At 41.7% G+C, this 12,077-nt stretch overlaps 1 protein-coding gene across 1 annotated transcript in view; it reads left to right on the top strand.

The window, feature by feature from the left end:
• FOXO1 (forkhead box O1) overlaps positions 1–12,077 on the top strand; it is a 110,517-nt gene that overhangs the window by 16,642 nt on the left and 81,798 nt on the right. The gene's annotated exons all lie outside the window — the stretch shown is intronic.

Raw genomic sequence — 12,077 nt, 5'->3', positions numbered from 1 at the left:
TGGATTGGGACCCCTTTCCTGTAATAGTTTGAATGTTAAAGTTTGTGCCATTGCATTCTTTGGTGTGATTGCTTTATTCTGAACTAGAGGTGGAGAATATGGGGAATGTGGAATAAAATGAAGGGAATATATCAGTACAGATGGAGCTCATAATTTATGGTGAATTTCTCCTTCCTCACAATTGGAGGGTATATGTTTGAAGTGAGTCAATTTCTGAATTTATTACCTAATTTGATTGTATGCCTTATACATTATATTTTTAAGAAAAAAATTAAAATAATTATTGTGCTCTGTGATCTCATTGAACGATGTAAATGATCTTGGGTCATGTAAAATGCTGAACATATAGGAGGACCCTACTTAATAATTTCCTTTGCGATGAAAATAGGGACACATTTTAATCAAAGACAAACTGTTGATGGTTATGTTTCTTAGACTAACCATGACTTCCGCCTGTGTTTATGGCAAGAAGGGAAAAGGAAAACACTTTCATCCACAGAAGTCATCAATTCTGTCATGATTGACAACTTGGGGGCCTCCAATTAAGCCTCATTTATACTCCCCACCCCCCATTTTCTTAGAGAATTCATTTTAAAGGGTATTGGGAGGAAGAAGTAATTAAGTCAGAGAGATAAAATGAGAACTTAAAACACTTCAGATTCTAGAGTAATGCATCAGAAGGATTCTTTTCAAGACAGAATTGTCTGTGATCCTTAACTGTGTGAATACACTCCTCGGATTTGAAATGAAGACAACCCCTTTCCACTTAGTCATGTGCCCTATGAGGCTTGTTTCTGTGTGGCTTGCTGAGACTCACTTAAAATGACATTGACTTTTATTAAACCTTAAGGTTTGTGATGGGCTTTTTGCACAAAAGCCTACTTCTCCAGGGGACGTCCCTGCTCTCTCAGGTTGCTATCTTGTTACTCTGGCCTGAAACAAGTTAGCAGCCACTTTCCCGCAGACCTGCACAAGGCACATCACATCAACGGCTGTTGATTAGAGCATAATGACTTGTTAGATCATGTTTATTGTGCAAATGAACCTGAATGTTACTAGGACAGCATATCCATGTAGGCTTAGAAAACTTAATTTTTAATGCCCCTTCTATCTTTCCTCAGGCTAAAGCTTTTGGATTTATGGTTATTCATTCTAGCTATAAATATATTAATAATATTTTGGGCTGGTCAGATATGGGGCATGACCTTTGACATCCTGCTTGGCTATGCCTGGGAATTTGACATCCTTCAATTTAGGTGGAATTCCCTTGTTTTGTTTCCTGTGATAGTGTGGGGAAATACACATTTTGGCTCCTTCGGCAGAGGAAGACAGGAAAAAAGTAAAATTGGAATGCACTAAGAAAGTATTAATGATTTTATTTCTGATGTGTATAGTTGAATGCACATGCTTTTTATGGAAGCCTGAGCCTATGAAAATAGTGCACAATAATAAGAAAATGCTAACAATCATATTTAGTTTTTGCATTTTTTAATTTGGATTTTTTTTTGACTAGTTTGACATTTTTGGGTTTTTGAACTGTTTTGCATCTAAGTATACATGGTGGAAAGAACTTTTTGTGATGCCTTTACTAGTATTGTCAGTACAAAGTATCAACAGTTGGGAAGAGCTACAAAAGGGAACTCTTAGCGGGTGTGTATTTTGACCTGAGGAAGGGAGTGTTCTGTTGCTACCAACTAAAAGTTTATGAGTGTGCTTCTGTTTCCTGAATGTAATCAGCACCTCCATCAATAATTATCCCTGTAGGGGAACACAACATGGCTTTCCTCTACTGTAGGTTCTTTGACTGAGCCAATAATTAAATTGACATAAGGCAGACTAACAAGATAAAAAAAAATTGTATTTTCTTATGCACTGGTGACTCGAAGAAGAGTCAGATGATTGAAGCTTATAGAGCATCCTCAGCTATAAGTTAATGGGGATTATACAGATAAAGGGAAAAAGACAAAGAGACTCTTACCACTCTTGCTTTGACCAGACTCTGCAGGCATAGATGTGGGAGCCCAATGTGGTAAAAAGTCTTAGCTGCAGCTGGCGTTTTGTCAGGGTCTCAGGATCCTGCAGCTGGAACAGTCCTGGAGCTAGTAGTGTCCCAGCCAGTGAAGGATGCTCCACACTGGGCACCAGAAGCTATATAGCAGGGAAAAATGGCTTCCCCCCATTCTTCTGGGTTCTTTGGGCTGGGCCATGATTTAAATTGACACTAGATAGCTGGGCGCGGTGGCTCATGCCTGTGATCCTAGCACTTTGGGACGCTGAGGCTGGTGGATCACTTGAGCTCAGGAGTTGGAGTGCAGCCTGACCAACATGGTGAAACTCCATCTCCACTAAAAATACAAAAACTAGCCAGATGTGGTGGTGCACGGCTGTAATCCCAGCTATTTGGGAGGCTAAGGCATGAGAATTGCTTGAACCCAGGAAGTGGAGGCTGCAGTGAGCTGAGATCACGCCACTGCACTCCAGCCTAGGTGACAGAGCAAGATTCCATCTCTGGGCAGGGGAGGGGAAGAAATAAATAAATTGACACATGGTAGACTCTAACAGGAGAAAATGTCATTTTATTTATACTTATGTTTGCACAAGAGTCCCACAAAATGTAATGCAGGTTGCATGATTGAAGCTTATATTGTATACTGAGCTAAGAAAAGAATTAGGGTTTGAGGTTTTTGGTGGGGTGGTGGCCACACAAGTTAAAGGAGGATGAGGGGAAGAATTATATGGTGAATAAAGATTGTCTTGCTCTTGGGGATAAAGTCTCTCAGGTAATAAAAGTTGTCTGGAGCAGTCCTAATCCTAGTACAGATACTTTACTAATGTAGACTTCCTTTATGGATGCAAATTTCTTTTACAAAAGGACAGCTTTTCTTGTCTACTCTGGTGTCTGCAGTTTCACAGAATACCCAGCTCAAAATATGCCAAGGAAGTATATTTTGGGGTGGCATATTCTGATCTCCTACAGTCATATTTTGGGGTAGTGTGTCCTGGGCCCCAACATCCCTTTTGAATTGTTACGAAGTTCAGGCCGGGCGCGGTGGCTCACGCCTGTAATCCCAGCATTTTGGGAGGCTGAGGCAGGTGGATCACTTGAGGTCAGGAGATCGAGACCACCCTGGCCGACATGGTGAAACCCTGTCTTTACTAAAATACAAAAAATTAGCTGGGCGTGGTGGCACATGTCTGTAATCCCGGCTACTCGGGAGGCTGAAGCAGGGGAATCTCATTAACCCAGGAGGCGGTGGTTGTAGTGAGCTGAGATTGCGCCACTGCACTCCAGCCTGGAGACAGAGCCAGACTCCGTCTCAAAACAAAACGAAACAAAACAAAAATGAATTGTTATGAAGTTCAAATGTCCAAAATTCGATGAAGCAGAGGGAAATTGGTTAAGCTAGAATTTTATAATATTCACCTTTTAGAAGTCACAGTAGTTGGCTGGGCGCAGCTCACGGCACCAACACTTGTAATCCCAGCACTTTGGGAGGCTGAGGTGGGCAGATCACAAAGTCAGGAGTTTGAGACCAGCCTGGCCAATATGGTGAAACTCCATCTCTAGTAAAAATACAAAAATTAGCACTCCAGCCTGGATGACAGAGCGAGACTCCGTCTCAAAAAAAAAAAAAAGGTCACAGAAGTCAACTTTTGCTTTAAAAAAGAAAACCACAATTCCTTCACACCCCTCAAATAATCAATTAATAGGCTTGCTTTTTGTTCATTAATTTTTTCATTTCCCATCTAAGGCTGATATCCATCATAGACTAATTAAAATTGTAGATTGTGGGGAGTCTATCTGTTCTGTTCTCAATTATTCACTAAATGAAGAGTGCCATGACTTTTTTTTTTTTTTTTTGAGACGGAGTTTCCCTCTTGTTGCCCAGGCTAGAGTGCAGTGGCGTGATCTAGGCTCATCACAACCTCTGCCTCTTGGGTTCAAGCAATTCTCCTGCCTCAGCCTCACTGGAGTAGCTGGGATTACAGCAGGCGCCACCATGCCTGGCTAGTTTTGTATTTTTAGTAGAGACAGGATTTCTCCATGTTTGTCAGGCTGGTCTCAAACTCTAGCTGCCTTGGCCTCCCAAAGTGCTGGGATTACAGGTGTCAGCCACTGCACCCGGCCAGTGCCATGACTTTTGAGGGTGCACATCTAAATGGCTGATATTAAAAATGAGTACTTTTTGATCACCTCCTACTCCCCTTCCCTAGTTTTTCATCTCTTCTTTGCTTTCCTTCTCATTTTCGGCCCCCTCATTTAAAATATTTGACTTGAATAAATTTCTCTAATTAGATGAAAAGTTTCTTTAAAGGTCATTGCTGGTTGCTGGTGTGAGTTTTAAGTTTGCTACAACAACCCTATTTTACTTATTACTGCCTTTAGAAATAGTCATTGTTATTAATAGAACTGATCCCATTTAGAAATATTTGCAGGTGGTGATGATACACTTCACCCTGGGCGTGAACATGATGCAAGTCACCTTAAGGCCTGTAAAGAGGAAATCCACAAGGAGAATGACTTAGGGGAGTGAGCTAAATGGAAGTTACCTCTGTGTACTTTCACCTTTTAAACTGAAAATATGTAAGTATGTGTTTGTCTTACCATAGTTTTACTACCTTCATTGTGTTCTGGTAAATAGGACCTTTAAAATGAGCAGGGAAGGGGAGGGAAACAGTTTTTCTGGCATCTGATAGTCTGGATATATAGATGTAAATTTCCACTGAAACTGCACCTACCCAATCCTTTTCCTACTGTGACATGTCATTAACTCATATTTGACTTTTGGGAGGAGAGAACTACAAACTCATGCAGAAATACCAAGGTGTGAGGTAAGAAGTCATAGCCATTTCAGTATTCTAGATGTGCATGTCACCAGCTGTTGTCATTGAGCTAAATGCCTTTGTGTTTTCAGTGTTGTCTCGACTCTGTCGCCAGCAGTAGTCTGGTTTAGTCTGGTTTAGCAAATTCTACAGCCTTCCTGCCTCATCTGTGTTGAATGCTAAGATTAGTAACTTTGAGATGAGTAGTGTTGGCTGCCTTCACATTCTGAAGTTCTTAATTTTAACTTCTGGCTTAGAGAATATGAGACCATGGACTGGATGGAGAAGTCTCTTAACATTAGTAAAAGGAGTTAAATTCTCAGGGTGGTTTCGCTTTTGTGCTTGAATGAGGATGGGAGAGAATACTGCCATTCTCTGTGTTTTGGGTGAATAATCCCAAAGACATTTTATATGTTGAGAGTTTAGAGGTTTGACCCAATCAAACCGGGAATTGTATAACTGGGATGTCCAATACCAAGGCCTCTAAGCTCCTGAAAAACACTTTAGAAGTTCCTGAGCCATCATTGTATGTGTGACCTGGTATATCCCACCGGACTCACGTGCAGATCTTACATTGTGATTTTTTTTCTCTGGCTCTGGTTAGATTTGGCTTTTACTCTATCTCTGGCTTCTAATCGGTCCTCCTTTCATTTTCCCACCCTACTTTTCTCTCCTAGTAAATTTTTCCTTTCTGTTAGAGGCAGTAAAGTCCTCACTCTCCTTGTCAGTCCACATGGAAGCTTTGCCTACTTGGCTCCCCTTGGGGTGCGGTGAGGTGAGAGGAAGAGTCTAGTCCTGTGCTAATCGCAGATTGTTGGGGACGTGTGTTTCAATTTCCTTTGTCTCAGTTTTCCCACCTGTAATTTTGGAGCATGATAATGGGCCATCCAGTGCTAGTGTCTGCAAAACTTGCTTCGAGATCACTGGACAAAAGGTGCTGGTTAGATACATTTACTGGCATGCCCTGGGAGGATGTCTTTAGATCACTACAGTATTCCAAAACTCACGTTGGGGTCACGTCAGAACGATCAGAATTCCCTCTAGCATTTGCTCTTTATAATGCACTCATGAGCCTAACTTAGATCTGTAATTTTGCAGTAAATATTAGGAGTTTTTGGTTCTGTTTCTGCATTGGTAACCAGATAATTCCTATTTAGACAAGTCACATCACTGCGGTACTAGCATCGTCATCTGTAAAATGGGGATAATGATACTGCTGGGAAGTACTTGTAGGACAAGTTGAGGTGCTCAAAGGAAGGAGCTGTGTAATTATGCTGTATTATACAGCAATAGCATTAGCCAAAATACTTGGACTTAAAGCTTAGCACACCTGAGATTCTGGGGTTTTCTTTTTCTTTTTTTTTTTAAATTACGGACATTAGGATTATATGGAATATTTTTACATAAAAACATAAGATCAGAACCAAAGAAAGAATCAAAACCTTTAGACCTATCTTTCCTAGCATTCCTAGTAATTGTGTAGCAAGTTTGATAAGGGTGCTCTGGCAGACTTATATTGTTTTTGTGCTTTGGAAGAACTTCTGATGGGATGGGGAAATAACCTGGCAGCATGAGAAAGTGGAATATAAAATTGTATATCAACTGATTTCAATTGTGTGAAGTATCTTAGGCTCTACTGTATAGCTGTACTCGGGAGGAAATACACCCAAAGTTTGCAGTGGGTTGTATTTGGAGTGTATAAATACGGGTAAGTTATACATATGTATCTTCTTTTCTTTTCTTTTTTTTTTTTTTTTCTTTTTGAGACAGAGTCTCACTTTGTCACCCAGGCTGGAGTACAGTGGAGCGATCTTGGCTCACTGCATCATCTGCCTCCCGGGTTCAAACAATTCTCCCACCTCAGTGTCCTGAGTAGCTGGGATTACAGGCACCTGCCACCACACCTGGCTAATTTTTGTATTTTTAGTAGAGACGGGGTTTCACCATGTTGGCCAGGCTGGTCTCAAACTCCTGACCTCAAATGATCCACCTGCCTTGGCCTCCCAAAGTGCTAGGATTATAGGCATGAGCCACCACGCCCGGTCCTGTATTACATTTTAAGTAACAAACACTTTTAATAGAAACATTAACAATTTTGAAATGAAAATGCTGTTTGTGGTTTTCAGGCTCTCCTCCTTGAGAGAATTTTGGATTCAAGCAAGTCAAACTTGAGATTATTTATATTTTTTATTTTTGGGAGAGGATCTCACTCTGTCTCACCCAGGTTGAAGTGTAGTGGCACAGTCTCGGCTTCACCTTCTAGGCTCAAGCAGTCCTCCCACTTCAGCCTCCGAAGTAGCTCGGACACAGGTGCACGCCACCATGGTAGACTACTTTTTTGTATTTTTGGTAGAGACGGTGTTTTGCCATGTTGCCCAGGCTGGTTTCGAACTCCTGAGCTCAGGCAATCCACCTGCCTTGGCCTTCCAGAGTCCTGGGATTACAGGCATGAGCCACCCTGCCCAGCCTATTTATGCTGTTAAAGGGAAGAACAGAGAGCTGGAATTAAACTTTAGAGGGTCTTTTATGGGATAGGCAGTGAGACAGGACTGAGCTGATCATGTTAGGATTCCAAAGGGTAAGTTTGCCAAGCTTATATCTGTCATCTGATAGTCTGGATGTATAGATGTAAATTTCCACTGAAACTGAAATTTACATTTATATGTGGTGACAGGCATGAGAGATACCTTTTTGGAGTATAGTTGCCAGTGCAAAAGTGAAGACAGACTGATTGAGGGAAGTACACTGGTTGAGGGAATGTCCATTTTGAGAGGACATTCGCTGACTGTATGTCTAGATTGGGGTTTGGTTGCACCTGCTACATATCCTAGCACTTCTTAAGAATGTGAAAAAAATCTATAGAATTAGACCTGTTTTTCAAAGCAGTGAAGTTACACTAGCTACAAAAAAGAAGCTGATATTTGTTGTGTGCTTACTGTGGCAGGCACTGCTATAAATGCCTTTTATTTTAGTCTCATAAACATATAATGTAGATATTCCCACTATCCCCAATTTGTATATGAGGAAACTGAGACACGAAGTTGAGTAATTTCTTGAATGTTACACAGTAAATGGACTCAAGATGCCAATGTGTATTTATTTATTTATTTATTTTTTGAGATGGAGTATTGCTCTGTCTCCCAGGCTGGAGTGCAATGGTGTGATCTTGGTTCACTGCAACCTCCGCCTCCTAGGTTCAAGTGGTCCTCTCACCTCAGCCTCCCAAGTAGCTGGGATTACAAATATGCGCCACCATGCCCGGCTAATTTTTACATTTTTAGTGGAGATAGGGTTTTACCATGTTGGCCAGGCTGGTCTTGAACTCCTGACCTCAAGTGATCTGCCTGCTTCGGCCTCCCAAAGTTGCTGGGATTACAGGTGTGAGCCACCGCACCCAGCTGTCAGTGGGTTTTTAACCTAGGTCTGTGACTCTTAATCACTTCAGTTTGCTACAGCAAAGAGAATAATTATCTTTGGAATTTTGGAGAAAAAAACTAGGACTTAAATTTGAAACTGGAAATACTAAAGTAAAATAAAATTAACAGCTAAATAATCAGTTAATTAACAGAATCTAAACAATTAATGCACATACTGACAATCCTATGGTAGAAGTCTTACTGGCTCATCCAGCTAGTTAACTAGACTCTTAAAGATGAAAAATATATAATGATATATATATATATGATATATATAATGAGATATAATGAGATTTATGTCAAAGTATTAGTGAATTGTTCTCTAAGGAGAATAATTCAGGTGTGTTTGTGGTGATGATTAATGAGCGGTTGGGAGGAGTTGACCAAGTAACCCTGTCGTGGCTCAGGGTGTGGTGAAGAGGAGTTGCCTGTGGTTTCCTCACCAGATGGATAGGAAGGCTCTATTTAGTTGGCTTCACTGTTGGCTCTGTCACCCCCTACACATACTGCCTAGAAGACGGAGGAAAAGAACCTCCTTTTACGGGGAATGGAAACTTGTCCTTGTTGATGCTGTGGGGTTGGCACATAGAAATAACAAACACTGGCCGGGCACGATGGCTCACGCCTGTAATCCTAGCACTTTGGGAGGCCAAGGCGGGTGGATCACTTGAGGTCAAGAGTTTGAGACCAGCCTGGCCAACATGGTGAAATCTTGTCTCTACTAAAAATACAAAAATCAGCCGGGTATGGTGGCAGGTGCCTGTAATCGCAGCTACTTGGGAGGCTGAGGCAGGAGAATGGCTTGAACCCAGGAGGCAGAGGTTGCAGTAAGCCGAGATTGTGCCATTGCACTCCAGCCTGGGAAACAGAGCAAAAACTCTGTCTCAAACAACAACAACAACAACAAAAGAAATAACAAACACTGACCTGTTTGAACAGAAAATACTTTGTTCTTGGGGTGAGCTTAAGCTTCAGGAAGGCTACTGATACTTTAGTTAAGGGACGAGGACAAAAAGAAATCCTTAAGCTTTCATCCACATTTTACTAAGAACAGGTCAGTCCTTCCCATTAGGTACTGTCTCTATTGCATGCACAGGAAACTGAGGCGAAGAGAAGCGAAGTGACCTGCTCCAGACTGAGGTCCTGAGACTCAGGGCTTGGGGGATGCTAAAGCCGCCCTTCTAACTGGATCATCAGATGAGCAGAATAGCGCCCAGGAGCGCCCTCATTGAGAAAGTCTTTTGGTTTTGCTTTGGACGATACTTAGAGAGAGAGAGAGTGTAGTGTAGTTCAGAGGCAGTGGTAACCAGGGCTACCTTCAGAGCCAGACATTGCTTGGCTTAGGACTCTGCTTCCAAATAATGTTCATCGTCCCTCCCTTTCCCTTTCCTTATCCTTTAAAAGAAATCACAGTGACCTAAAGCAATTCTTTTAATTCCCTTTACATATGATGCTTGCATGAAGTGTGGCCCTTTAGCTTTTTCTTGAGTAATTGGTTCCTAATAGATGGACAGGATTTGTGCTATTTTAGTGTAGGATTATCTAGAGTTATTAATGTTTGTTTTATTCAAGGAGTGGAATCTATGGCCCTGTGGCGGCAGAGGTTCTGTAGTGTTTAGAACCTTGAGTATTGTCACAAATCCGTTCAAGCTTGTTTAACTTAACCTTGGACAAGTTAACATTTAAGGATAGGTTTTCTCACATGTATAATGAGGATAGTACTTGCTAAGATTGTCGTGAGGATTGAGGGATTGGGTTTGCCACATAAGGCAAAGGTTGCTCTCTCCCGTCCTCAGTCGTTTTATTTTCGAAGATTTTTCAGATAGAAGGGAGAAAGGAAAAAACTTCTAATTAGGTCTAAATTCTTCCTCTGCTAAAGACTGGGCTAGTGGTTCTCAGCTGGTCCCTCTGACATTTGGCAATTCAAGAAACATCTTTTGTTGTCACAACTTGGGTGGGGATGTGTTGCTACTGGCATCTAGTGATTAGAGATCAGGGATGCTGCTAAACACCGTGCAAAGCACAGGACCGACCTCCCATAACAGAGAATTATCTGACCAGTAGTGCTGGCCACTATGTGTGTCAGTAGTGCTGAAGTTGTGAAACCCTCCCTGCTCTAGACAAAATTATTGTTTATTTTTTTCCTGCATGAAAATGCCTTTGTTGCTTAGTGAGTGATTTTGAACTATTGGAATAAAAAACTGAGAGAATTCCTAACTTAGTTACTAGTGTTTTTATTTACTGCACCTAAAACTAGAAGAATGACGTGTAGGGCTCTGGACTACTGACAGGTGACCCTGTGGTAGGGCCAAGCAGGGTTAGACTGTCAGAGGGTCTGACCTCCTATTCCATCAGCCCTGAGGCTTGTGACTTCTGAAAAGATGAGTCACTCTGCTGGCTCTTGAACCTTCTCCATATCCCTGCTTCCCTTTTCATTGTCTTAGTAACTATTGTTGTTGTTTTTTTTTTTTTTTTTAAAGACAGAGTTTCCCTCTTGTTGCCCAGGCTGGAGTGCAGTGGCACTATCTGATCTCAGCTCACTGCAACCCCCTGCTCCCGGGTTCAAGCGATTCTCCTGCCTCAGCCTCCCAAGTAGCTGGGATTACAGGCACGCACCACCACACCTGGCTAATTTTTGTATTTTTAGTAGAGACGGGGTTTTACCATGTTGGTCAGGCTGGTCTCGAACTCCTGACGTCAGGTGATCCACCCGCCTTGGCCTCCCAAAGTGCTTGGATTATAGGCGTGAGCCACCGTGCCTGGCCTTAGTGACTGTTCTGGAGTTACAGAGGTGGTGCGCTGCCCTGCCCCCCTTCCTTCCATTTCAGAACTTCCAGTGATGGTCTGAAGTTTCTACTGCCTTCAGTGCCTCATCACAGTATGAATACAGTGCCCATCCTTCTGATGACCACTTCTCACCAGTGTCGTAAGTGGGCATGTATTTTCCTAGGACCATTGCCACCTTCTGAAACCTTAGGCCCCCTCCTCCTCCTCCCAGACTGCCTATTTTGCTGCCTTTTTTGTGAAGCTTGTTGTCTTGATTTCCTCCCCAATTGAATGGGATTTCTCTGTTTCCTTTGATTCCCCCCTTAACAGGTGTGCTCTCTCTTGGAACTTTTTGTGAGTTAGTCTCTCGCCCCCAAATCTCATTGGATTGTAAGCTTTTAAGGGCAGAATTCTATTTACTTTTCCTTTCTGGTCCCAGGAAACATCTTAATATTTAGTTTCTCACACACAATGGGAATGAAACAGACATTTAAAAATGACAAATTTTAGCTTTTTTTTTTGTTGGAGAAGCAAAAATGTATTCTTTCATATAATGTCTTCCTTACATCACTTCAACGTTCCTCTATAAGTTATCTCCTTATGGTGATGATGGTGATGCCAGAGGTTCTCATCTGGCTTGACATGTTTTTCTAGTGCATCCTTTTAAATTACTAGGTCCTTAAATTAAATGATCTGGTTCACTGCTGTCATTGTACTAAACTGACCCTAAACCAATCCTTGCTGTTCCTAAATTTAGAAATGGAAAGAACCTTCACAACATTCCAGCCTTTCTGCCACTGAAGTCTACTGACAGAAAAACCAAATTTCAAGAATTTTTTAAAATACAAAAACTTTTAAGTGGGTAGACATATGACTGTTAACTCAGTAGTGGACTGTTGGCAGTAAAATGTGTACTACAGCTTGCAAATGACGCTAAGTGTGGTGCCTCCAGTATCTTAGTCTCATCTGTAATACAGATAAACATGAACTTTTTCTGCAGTTCTGTATAGTATTGCTTATCTAAATAACCAGTTATTCCCATAAAGTGAGTAGTTGCTGAGGAAGTCAGTA

This window comes from Pan troglodytes, chromosome 14 (assembly GCF_028858775.2).
Source record: "Pan troglodytes isolate AG18354 chromosome 14, NHGRI_mPanTro3-v2.0_pri, whole genome shotgun sequence".
NCBI classification, from domain to species: domain Eukaryota; kingdom Metazoa; phylum Chordata; class Mammalia; order Primates; family Hominidae; genus Pan; species Pan troglodytes.
Note: the sequence above shows the minus strand (reverse complement) of the source record. Positions and strands in the feature narration are given on the sequence as shown.